The sequence below is a fragment of the Lissotriton helveticus genome, chromosome 3_1 (genome assembly GCF_964261635.1).
Source record: "Lissotriton helveticus chromosome 3_1, aLisHel1.1, whole genome shotgun sequence".
Lineage (NCBI taxonomy): Eukaryota > Metazoa > Chordata > Amphibia > Caudata > Salamandridae > Lissotriton > Lissotriton helveticus.
The window spans coordinates 1492913721-1492925837 of record NC_136061.1 but is presented as its reverse complement, the minus strand read 5'-3'; the positions used below and the strand labels follow the sequence as shown (position 1 = coordinate 1492925837).

Genomic DNA, 12117 nt, shown 5'->3' with positions numbered 1-12117 from the left:
TATGGAAAATGCCTTTGACAGCCTGGAATGGCCGTATCTTTTTCATGTTATGCGCGCCATGGGATTGGGTACGGATTTTGTGGACTGGACGGCACTCTTATACAAGAACGCTACGGCGAGAGTCAGGACGGGAGGTGTAATATCGGAGGCTTGCGTAGTAGGGAGAGGCACGCGACAGGGTTGCCCACTCTCGCCCCTGCTGTTCGCCATAGCGGTCGATCCGTTGGCGGCGCGTGCCCGTTTGGGACGAGCATATCAGGGGTTGGACGTGTATGGACAGGTGCATCATATCGCATTATATGCTGATGACCTCCTGCTGTTTCTGGCGGACACTGCGGCCTCCCTGCGGGGAGCTAAGGCTCTACTTCAGGCGTTGAGCAGGGTGTCCGGCCTCAGAGTGAACTGGGCGAAGTCGTACCTGTTCCCGACTCGGGCGCGCGGACCATGCCCGCACTCTTCGGAAGGAGTGCCCTGGGAGGAGAGGAGCCTTCGATACTTGGGCACTTCGATCTACCACACTAACATAGACATTCTGGAGGGCAACATCGGATCGGCAATCCGACTCACTAAAACGAACTTTGACTTCTGGGGTACGCTCCCCCTTTCCCTGGCGGAAAGGGTAGCACTCCTTAAGATGGTGACGCTGCCTCGGCTGCTCTATTTTTTTCGGACACTTCCGGTCTGGATCCCAGCGAGCTACTTTCGTCGGCTGCGGACCATGGTGACCGGTTTCCTGTGGGGCTCGGGTAGGCGCAGGGTGGCACTGACCACGCTTCTGCGGCCTCGAGCTGAAGGGGGGCTGGCGGTGCCAGACTACGAGCTGTACTACCTGGCGGCCCAGCTGCAGTGGTTGACACAATGGGCAGCGAGGGCCACGAGAGAGGAGAACGGATCTGGTGAGCCGGCGGGGCCAGTGCAGGTGATCTCCCGGAGCATACTGGGCCTACCGATGGGTGATCTCCATCTTACTCAGGAATTTGCGACGGTTCGGAAGTGTTGAATCGATATCTGCGGAGAGGCCACATTGCGGTGCCGTACGCACCGGAGATCCCGCTCAAGCTATGCAGGGCGCTCCCGCACGGGGGCTCATGGCACCGGCTAGAGAACTGGGAGGACCAGGGACCGGCAACCATTGAGGACCTATATGACGACGGGGATCTAGTGCCCTTCGACCTCCTGCGGGATCGCTTTGGACTGCTGGGGGGGACTTCCTCCTTCATGCGGTGCTGACTGCGGCGATCCGTAAACACTGGAAGGCGGGTTTGGTGGAGCCTCCGCTATCCACGGGTTGTCAATACGTGGTGATGGCCGCGGGGACGGGGAAGGCTATAAAGTGCCTCTATAAACACATGACTGCGGAGGCTCAGACCCCACTAGCAGTTCTGAAGGCGAAATGGGAGGCGGACTTAACGACGGAGATCCCTGACATGGCGTTGTCTGGTATAGTTGAACGGGCCTGGAAAGGGACGCGCAATGCGAGGTTTCAGCTGGTGCATTTTTACATCCTACACAGAGCGTACCTGACCCCTGACAGGCTCCATAGGTACTTCCCGACACACTCAGCGGCCTGCCCACGCTGTCCGGCAGAAGTGGCTGATTTCCAGCACTTGTTCTGGTCCTGCCCGGCTCTGGGCTCCTTTTGGCAAGCGGTGGTGGAAACTCTGCGGGAGGTCATTGAGAGGGATTTGCAACCCACAATGGCACACTGCGTCCTACACTGGTTCCCACACACATCGAAAAACAAAATCACTAGTAAATTCCTAGACCTAGGTCTGCTACTACCGAAGCGAGCCATAACGTCCCAATGGAAGGCAAATAGGGGGCCCACAGTGGAGAGGTGGCGAGCGGAGCTCACTAAATGGGCCAGCTGTGAGGGAGAGATACGTCTGAAACTGGCACTTAGGGCAGGCACTGATACTGCTCTGGAGCGGGCCCGGGCCTGGAAGCGTCTGGTACTAGAACTCACGCTGCCGACCTCTGACAGCGAGGACTCCCCCGCAGATAGCCCTGGTCCTTAGACACCATGGCTTAGGTGGGTGCTCTGGCCAGATCCTTCCTGGGATCGCCCTGCGCCCCACGTGTTGACTGCCCTTTCCTATGGCTTAATCCTGATTGTCGGTCTCGGACCTGCTGTGCCCGCGGAGGAATCGGGCTTGCTCTTGTGGACCTCTGACATGCCAGGGGAGGGGGGTGGGAGAGGGGGGTAGGATGGGGGATAGGGGGGTAAGGGATGGTGGGGTTTAGGGGGGGACTGGGAGGAGGGTAGAAAGTTGTTTGTTTGTTATTGTTCAATGCTCTCTGGGCCAGGTGCGGGGGGAGCCGAAGGTTAGAAACGCAGCCATATGCACTACCTGAGAAACAGCTCTATGTGAGTACCTTTACAGGTTTTAACGAATAATGCTCTACTGTATACTGCGGCTCGACCTCCGGGGTGTGAGCTGTGTGGCCGTGTTAGACTAAGTTTTCCATATCAGAACTTTTGTACCACGAATGTAAGATGCTGCCTTCATTGATGACTAGTTTGTACACATATTCCCGCTGCAATAAAAATTCTTTTAAAAAAAAATGAAGAAAAGGTTGGAGAAGTACAAGACTAAATCAAAATTCCCTAACTTTCGCGAAGAAGTATGAACAAACACGCAAGGACATGGCAAGCAAAAATCAGATATCTAAAGCGACAACCGCTCAAAGGGTAGAAACCTCTGAGTCAGAAGTCACAGAAGGAGAACAATCAGGAGATGAAGTGGCGGGCCCCTCTGCTTCAGCACAAAAAACTCCTTTTCAACAGGAGTTCAACCTCATCCGACAGAATTGGCTAAGGGGAGGGAAAAACAAACCCCTGGAAGCAGGAGAAAAACCAGAAGAGGTGGTCGGAAGGGAAAGAGGGAGAGCGAAACAAAATCAAAGCGCCAGAATGACAAGGAGCAAGAGAGGGGGCAGGTGGTAACCAATCAAGATCCCCTGACCATAGTTAATCTCTCTAATAGAACTTTGACATCTGATGAAGAATCCGTCTTGAAGTTAGGACTTACTTTTTGTCCTAATGATGGAATTGAGTACACCCAAACTAGAATAGACTTTTTTAAATTTATTCGGAAAATGAAACTACACAAGTTTTACAAAATCAAACCTACTCCCAAAGAAAACAGACTAATAAGGATTACCAATAGAGAAACAGATCTTCTCAATGTGAATGATCTCACGGCATGTGAACTTTTGGAGAATCTCCGCAAGGAGAGCAGTGGAGGAGAACCAGTGGAACCCACGACGTTGTCACAGAGATTATTGAATATAGACATTGAACAAGATGCACCGAACAGTGGATTGAAGCCTCCCAGCAAGTTTCTTCCACAGTTACCTTCAGATGCGATTGATACCTTCTCGGATCTAATCATCAGGGAGCTGAGGAACTTCAGAGTAAAGAAACCATCGCAAAGAAGGTTTGACAATGTAACAAAGGCACAGAGGAAAGCTCTAAAAGATCTAATGGACGATCACTCTATTGTCTGCAAACCCTCAGACAAGGGGGGGAACATTGTTCTTCTTTCAAGGGAACAATATATTGAGGAGGCCATGCGTCAATTAGGCGATGTACACTGCTATGAACCAACAACTAAAAAAGTGTACTTGGAAAGTATTGAAAATCTACACTGCCTATTGAAAAAATGGCATGACAAACACATGCTTGATGTGGAGGAATATCTTTTCCTGAAAACGACTAACCCAATCCTGCCCACGTTTTACTATCTACCTAAGATACATAAAAACATGAATAGACCACCGGGACGACCCATAGTTTCCTCTATGGGGGGTTAACTGAAAGTCTATCTAAATTTTTGGATTATTTTTTGTTTGATTCAGTTCTTACTTTGAAATCGTACATCAGAGACACTGCTGACTTCATTGAACATGTTAAACAAATTAAATGGCAATCATCATACTGCTTTGTAACTCTTGATATCACTAGTCTATATACATGCATAGACCATACACAAGGCGTTCTAGCAATGGAATACTTTTTGGGAAAGAAACCGTTGAAAAATGCTACACATAATCAGATGCTATTGGAGCTAATTGACTTCTGTCTTCTGAACAACATTTTTCTTTTTGAGGACAGAATGTTTAGACAGATCTTAGGGACGGCGATGGGCTCCTGCTTCGCCCCCAGCTACGCAAATTTATTCGTGGGCTGGTGGGAGGAGCAGGTAGCCTGGGCCCCAAAAAACAAAGTCTGGTCTGAGAAGATTGTCTCATGGTACAGGTATATTGACGACCTGTTCCTGATATGGGATGGGTCAATCGTTGAGGCAGAAAATGACATAACTGTACTGAATGACAATGTGTGTAATCTAAAATTCACGGGACAGGTGAGCTCTGTGGCAGCGAGTTACCTGGATCTGAGTGTCGAGATTACCAATAACACTATCAAAACATCACTGTATAGAAAGCCCACGGCGGGCAATAGCATTCTACATGCTTCAAGTAGTCATCCGAAGAGTCTTATTAAAAGTATTCCGTACGGGGAATTTTTAAGACTAAAACGTAACTGCACATTGGACAGTGATTTTCGAAAGGCAGTGAGTGACAGCAAAATGAGGTTCCTAGCTAGGGGATATAAGGCTGAACCTTTAGAGAATGCCTTGCAGAGAGTAGATCGGCTGACTAGGGAAAAATTGTTTGAGAAGAAAATCAAAGCCCCCATTGACCAGGGCAAATTCAGATTGCTAACTGCATTCTCACAGGATGCTGGCTGGCTTAGATCTGTTATGAAAAAACACTGGAATGTCCTGAAGACAGATCATATTATTGGTTCGGACATACCCCCCAGGCCCCAGATAACATTCAAGAAAGCTAGATCTATAAGGGACCAACTAGTACATAGTCATATGGACCCCATAATTAACACCATAAGTTAAATTACGTGGGGAGCACCATTAACCCCGTAAAACTGAGGATACTAGAGCACATGCGGGCCATAGCCAAGAAAGACTTTGCATACCCTGTCGCAAGACATTTTGCGATCAAACATCAGAGCGACAGAAATCTCCTTCAGTATTTTTGTTTGGATCAGGTACCTGATACCCCTAGAGGGGGGGATAGGTTATTAAAGCTCAGGAGACTGGAGTCGAGATATATAGTGGATATGCAATCGAAGGCACCGGGTGGACTTAATAGTGGAGAGGATTTGTCCGTACATTTATGAACTATGATATTAGTGAGTTGAAGCCATAGCAACTTCAAGCACAGCAATGAACTCTGATGCAGTGATGAAATATGAAAATATCTTTCTGATATAATATGTTAGATGTTAAGTGAATCTTTGAATATAATGATAGGGATCTGTCGTTTATGTTCTTTGTCTCGTGTGATGAAATGACATATTGATATATATATGGGATACCTTGATTTGACAGGTTATGTGCTAAACAAAGAATGCCTAATGTTTGAATGTATTTTTATTGATCACTAAGTAGGAGGGACGTGGCAACCTATATGGGTTGCTTTGCCGATCCACGGCAAGATAACACAGACTAAAACTATATGTTTTAAAATGTTTAAGTCGCAATATCTATGCGCAACTTAGACCTGATAATGTGGCATAAATATGTATGCTTTGTAATGCATTTAGCACCTACAAGATGGCGCCCATTAATAATCAAAGTGCGCGTAGTCCCTCATTTGTGTCATTAGACCGTGAGTTACCTTTTAAAAAATGTTGGCGCGCAAAACGCGATTGTTTGACACGGAAGAAGGGAGTTTCTCCCGAAACGCGTCTGTCTAAGGCGTAAATAAACCCACTTTTTGGCTACTGTTCCCGCGAGTGCTGTGTGTGTTTCTAGGAAAGGAGAGAAAACTTTGGAGCCTGTATCTATTTCACGGGCACGCCACCGTGTAGACGGCACCCGTTCGCTGCAGTGACTCGTTTTCGGGGTATCTTGGAGTTTTTATATATATATATATATATATATATACATATACATATATATATATATATATATATATATATATATATCGACATCGACATGCAGCAATTCATCACAGTTTCATGAATAAACTGACCAATTCAGTTTACAATAGAGGTCTAATATATATTTTTCACTATAACCTTTTATGGTTGTAGATTTAAGCATTACATTAAAGATTACATATGTGACCCAAATATTCTGCACTAGTTTTGCATTAATTTACAAACTGAATATTTCCAGAGGGAACAATGCTTAATTCTTTTGAATGCAACACATAGCCATCTTTCTTTCCTGGACACTCATATAAGTAACTATATCATGCAATAACTTTTGAAACCCTACGTAACTTACTGAGAAGAGTAAGACAGCATGAAGGGAGGGAAGCAAACCTCCTGGTAGCAGTGTGCAGCTGCCACGCCCTCGCACAATCAATTTTTAAATAAGCAAAAATAAAAAAAGAGGCAGAAGGACGGGGAGCATAGGAAGGGTAAATGGTGGCTGTGGGTGGATGGGGAGAAGGAGAGAAGAAAATCATGCACTCACAAGAAGTGCTAAAAAATAAAAAAGTTGTTCCCTCATGTCAGAAGTGGAGTGATACAACTCATCAAGTCAGAAGGATCGCAAGGAAACCATGCTCCAGTAATGAGACAAGAAAGAAAATAGGGACAAAAGCCATCAAATCACAAGCTGGGAACTGAGAAAGACAGGAAAGCCATCCAATCGTGATAAAGGGGCTGATAAAAAGTAGGCAGTCTGTGAATGCTGGGTTGGATGAGAACTGGGGATCTGTTCCCTCACACAGGCTGCCATCACAGCATTTACAAATGGCTGCAAGGCATTACAATACAAATTCCACCCCCTACATATTATTGAGGAGGTAGATTTATACATTTTGGGACCTGCCCCTTTGTTGTGAAGAGGTGTAGAGCCGGATCCCAAGACAACATAACAACTGCACTGCAAGTAGTCGCTTTAATATAAAAAAGGCCTTACCTTTTGCTGATAGAACGTGTAACACAATCCCATCCTTGGTGTGAATTTCTCCTGAATTTATCTAAGCCACACTATATAAGGAAACATATCGAGAGTCAGTATATTATATAAATATACAGTAAAGTGTTTTTGGAAAAAAAACATATCACTAGCATTTCAGAGTCTTTCAGCTATTCCAGTTACTGGTTCAATTCTGCCTTATGGGCCCAAGCTCTGGCCATAGAGTAGACAAAATGTAAAAAACAATAACTAACCCTTTTTTAGCAGCGAGAAGTTCAATAACATTCTTATGACACAATAGTGCCAGCTATGTCACCCACAACTTCTAATCCAGTGTTCCTTCTCTCCAGCGCCAACTGGAAATGATTCATGCCAATACATTATTTCCCAAAACAAAAGCAGCTCTACTCAATTCAATTCAAATCACTATTTTGGTCGCCAGGGCAATAAAAGTACAACAATATAAAATACAGACCATCATTAAAACATACTAGAAAGATTTTCCAGCAAAGCAGGCTGAGAGGACAAATGCTGAATGCAATTTAGGGCACATGTTATATAAAAGAAGAGTGCACAATGATACATAATCAAATTGATTAACTTTCTCGTAATGTGGTGTTAGACACAACTCCATAGAACGGGAGAGTGCCTTCTTTATCAGGCAATTAACTAACAGTTGTAGGAGTAGGCATCCCTACTAAATGAGAACCAAGGCATAGAATACTATAAAAAAAACAATGGTTCTTATTATGAATGTGTACGTATACACATTACAGAAACAAGATCCCAGGCAGAATAAAATAGGACTGTTCAAAGATGCAATAGGGAAAAGAAGTCATCATACATTGGTTGTGTTAAAATTATCTGTATTTTTCTTAAAGGCAGTTGTGTGATGTGCAGTGTGTCCCACTCGAACAAAGGCACCATAAACAAACAATAAAGGATATTACATTCATACTGACCTACAAAACAAGAAATGTACATGCTTCCAAAACTGTAACACGCGACCACATAGAAAAATGATTATATGAAGCCAAGCCTTTTATCAATAAAAGGAATTAGATAGCTGGTTTGTTTGTATGTGTCAACGACGTTTCATCCCCCTTTGTAATGCGGGGTCTCATCAGGTACAATAGATAGTTGGGACACCTGGAAATTAGAAAACACAGAATGACTACTTTGTACTACGATATTCAAGACAGTATGTCAAAATAATTACACTTTGACACTGCACCTGGTGGGAACTGGGTAAAAACAAAAAGAGGGATAAAGCTTGGTAAGCAGCTTCACGGCACAGCATGTATGGTCCGAGTGGCTACAAATAGAAAGGCACATATTGTGGGTTCACTGGGAACACTTACCCCCAAGGAGATGATGTGTGCTCAGCAAGCGAATGATGAGCCAGCTGCCACAACTGGGGCTTACTCAGTAGTCGGCAGTGAAAAATTGCACGTGTTCCGCACCGTCTTAAAAAATCTCAATAGGATGCCAATAGGATCAAGAAGGTGGCTGTTTGGATCAAGCCTTGCCGCTTCGTCAGTATCAACTGGAAGATGCTGCAGTTTTCTTTTTATTTGACACTGACACGGTGCCCCAGGGAGTACAACAGGAGGCGTGCCCATGAGGTTGCCAGGGCACCTGTATGCGGCAGGTCGTGCAGCATAAGGATACAAATATATTTTAAAAAACTAAATAAAGGAAGAAATATATATTAAGGGCCATGGGAGCGCTAATTGTTGAGTGCACATGAGCAGGGTAGATAAGGCTTACTGTAAGTTATTTATCTAAGATTCCATCAGATACTGTGTCAAAGAGTAATTATTTTGACGTACTGTCGTCAATATAATAGCACAAAATAGTACAATGTAGTCATCCCGTGTTTTCTAATTTCCAGGTGTCCCCACTATCTATTGGCCTTGATGTAACCCCGCATTACAAACGAGGTTGAAACATCGGCGACACATACAAACGAACCAGCTATCAAATTGCTTTGATTGATAAATGGCTCGCCTTCATTTTATAATTTTTCTCTGTGGCTGTTTGTTACAACTTTTGATCTGAGTACATTTCTTGTTTTGTGCTTTCTGTATAAATGTAATGTCCTCTATTGTTCGTTTATGGTTCTGTTGTTCACGATGGACACACTGCACATCATCCATCTGCATTAAGAAAAATTCAGATAATTTTCAACACAACCAATGTATGACTAGTTCTTTTCCCTACTGCATCCTTTGTTTCTGCATTGTGTTTCCATCGACATTCCTACTTAGAAGCAATGTTAGGATAAACAAGCGGCAATGATCACAAGCTGTAAATGCAGGAAAGATTAGCAACCGGCATAGTCACTTTAAAGGACAGCTGTCCTTTACCGTGACTACGCCGGTTGCTAATCTTTCCTGCATTTACAGCTGTCTTTTACTGTGACTACGCCGGTTGCTAATCTTTCCTGCATTTACAGCTTGTGATCATTGCCGCTGTCACTTGTTTATCCTGAATGCAATTCAGCGGTTACCGCTTGATAAAGAACAAGCTGGCAGACGCTCAGATAGCTGTCCTTTTCTGTGACTACGCCGGTTGCTAGCCGTTCCTGCATCTACAGCTTGTGATCATTGCCGCAGTGACTTTTTTATTCTGAAATTCCTATTTGATTAACACATAAGGAAGACTTCTCATGAATTAAGACACCTTGAGACTTACTCGATGAGCTCTCTGCACACTTATTCAGAGACAACTAGGCACCGACACTATTCATTAATTCAGAAGTTGGTTACCTATCTTCTCTAAGGGGTCACCGCTAGATGCTAAGTTTATCTGTCCTGAAGAAGGTCTCGTGAATTTTAGCATTGTGACCGAAACGTCGACTTACATTGTCCAATTCTGCACTTCAGACATCTGCTACAAGTGACTTACTTTCAGAGGACTAGTAGTCACTGTGTATTTCCATTACAGTTTGGACCCTTTTTCTGATGTATCATAGGAGTAATTGTCTAGATCCTTTGTACATTTGAAATGCATCTTTTTATTAATGTTTATGACTGACTATGTACCCTGATAATTGAATATACTAAGCAAATAATAATACTTTTTTGATATTAAGACTTCCTGTGTTGCTTTCTTCTTTTCCTTTGTTCATTAGTTATTGTGGTAACATTATTCTTTGTAAGAGGTACTTAACACATTTAAATCCTCAGCGACTGATTCTACTAGCCTGGATCTTTAATTAAAAATACAGATCTTGCTGCTGTAATTCATAATTATAAAAAAATTCTCTTGCTGGCACCTTTTTTATTTCACGTTGGCTGTACGAATCAAGCAAAAAAGATGTTCTAGATTAATTATTGTATACTTTTTTGTTTATTATAGTATGTTTTTTAATTCTGAACTATCAGGTACCTCTGATATGGATATAGGATAACGTTTTATGAACATAGCGCAAATGTTTTAATTGGGGATTTGTTTCTGTATAAATGTATTTTGCACTTTTATGATTTTAATTAATCGAATAAAGTGGATTGATGATGATGATGATGATAATCCTCTCTCTCATCCAACTACTCTTTTATACTGTCGACTGAAATCCATTTATCTCACCTCACACATCCATCTCTGCTTGCTCAATCATGTCTTTTCTTACCACCTCTTGCCTACTTTATTCACTCTCCTCCAGCTCACAAATCTCCCTGGCCCATTCCCTCCACCCCATTCTCCAACAGTTCCCTAAGTGCTATCCATTCATCCAGAATGCTTTCCGAGCTGACACATTACTTTGCCTTTTTATCCTCTCACATAATCTCAAACATGTTCCTTGAAAACAATTATTCCTGGTTTCAAGAAACCAGATTTGTTTCTTAGCTTATTACATTCCAATTAATGAGCTGATGCAGTATAAAATTTTCGAGGATACCTACTAAAGAATATTTATTTATACATTTTGATTTTTGTGTTCAATTTTACTGTTTTATGGAAAGGTGAGAATATGAGGTTTTATTGCAATTTCTCTGATACCTTTTTCAGATAATAAAAAAAGTGTTAAACTGTTGATACAGTATTTATTCAAGAACATTAAAGATGGTCCTTTAAATAAGAGAATCCATAATAAAGACAGGACCCCAATTTCATGTTTTATAAACTGCATAAACTACTAAACATATTCTTAAATAAAGCAGAACCTAGTTATTATAGGTAGATGCAAATGGTTGCAGATTGCATTTAGTATGGACTGTAGTGTCATGTTTAAATGTGTCAAAGTTCCCTTTGAAAGATGCTGCCTTTTTGATCCGTAGTAATGTCACAATGACTCCCAAAGCTTCACGAGTTGAACATAAGTAATACTTTCATGTCGTGCAAACATTATATCAACTTGTCATTGTCTGTTTGCAAGTGCCTCATGCAGGTGCATAATGGAGGCCCTCATCCGTAACTCCGGAGGGGGAAGGGGGCCAACACAATTCCTAATTTTAGAGCATTCCCAGGCAGCCCCTAAACCATTCAATTGCATAGTCGGCAGAATGAGTGCAATGACATGGAATGAGAAACAGTTAAACGCTTGCAAAAGCCACTCCGCTTTCACAAGCAGAGAGAAACAGAACTACAACAATGCTATTTAAATATCACTGGTAGACAGAGTGGCCTCAAAAGATCTACTCACCCACTTGCGAGTCAAATTTTATCAGGTCGGGCTATTTATAGCACCTACTAGCCTGTTCTGGCAAGTGAACTTAAACTGGAAAGGAAAAGGAGTTATTTTCATTCACAAAGTGATTGAGCAATTAAAATGCCTTTAAATCTTGTTTTTATCTTAACACATTTACAGTCTGTAAAAGGACAGAGGTTAAATGTCAGTTTGTCTTTTTACTAATTGCTGCTTATCTTATCTTGGAAAATGCTGTTTACTTTTCTTTCTCTTATTACAGTTGGAGGTTTTTTCAAGTGATCTATCTGACAATCATTGTGAAACAAAAGGCTGTAGGATGTCAGTGTTTTTTCTAACACACAACATTTAAAAAGCTTGTAAATGTATAGTACAATTATTTAAAAATATATCAGGTATTACGAAAGCACTTTTTTTTAGAATTCAGAAGTGTGATGCAAATAAAGATTTAAATAGGAGTAAAACAAATTAGATCACTTTACTTGGTGACCTGCAAATGACAAATAT

General features: G+C 42.6%; 1 protein-coding gene across 1 annotated transcript in view; it reads right to left on the bottom strand.

Annotated features, from left to right (window-relative positions):
• Positions 1-12117, bottom strand: part of PKNOX2 (PBX/knotted 1 homeobox 2) — a 3383295-nt gene that overhangs the window by 2436733 nt on the left and 934445 nt on the right. The window contains exon 5 of the mRNA XM_078683923.1: positions 6960-7030. The gene's annotated coding sequence lies outside the window, so the exon portion shown is untranslated. The remainder of the gene's footprint in view (positions 1-6959; positions 7031-12117) is intronic.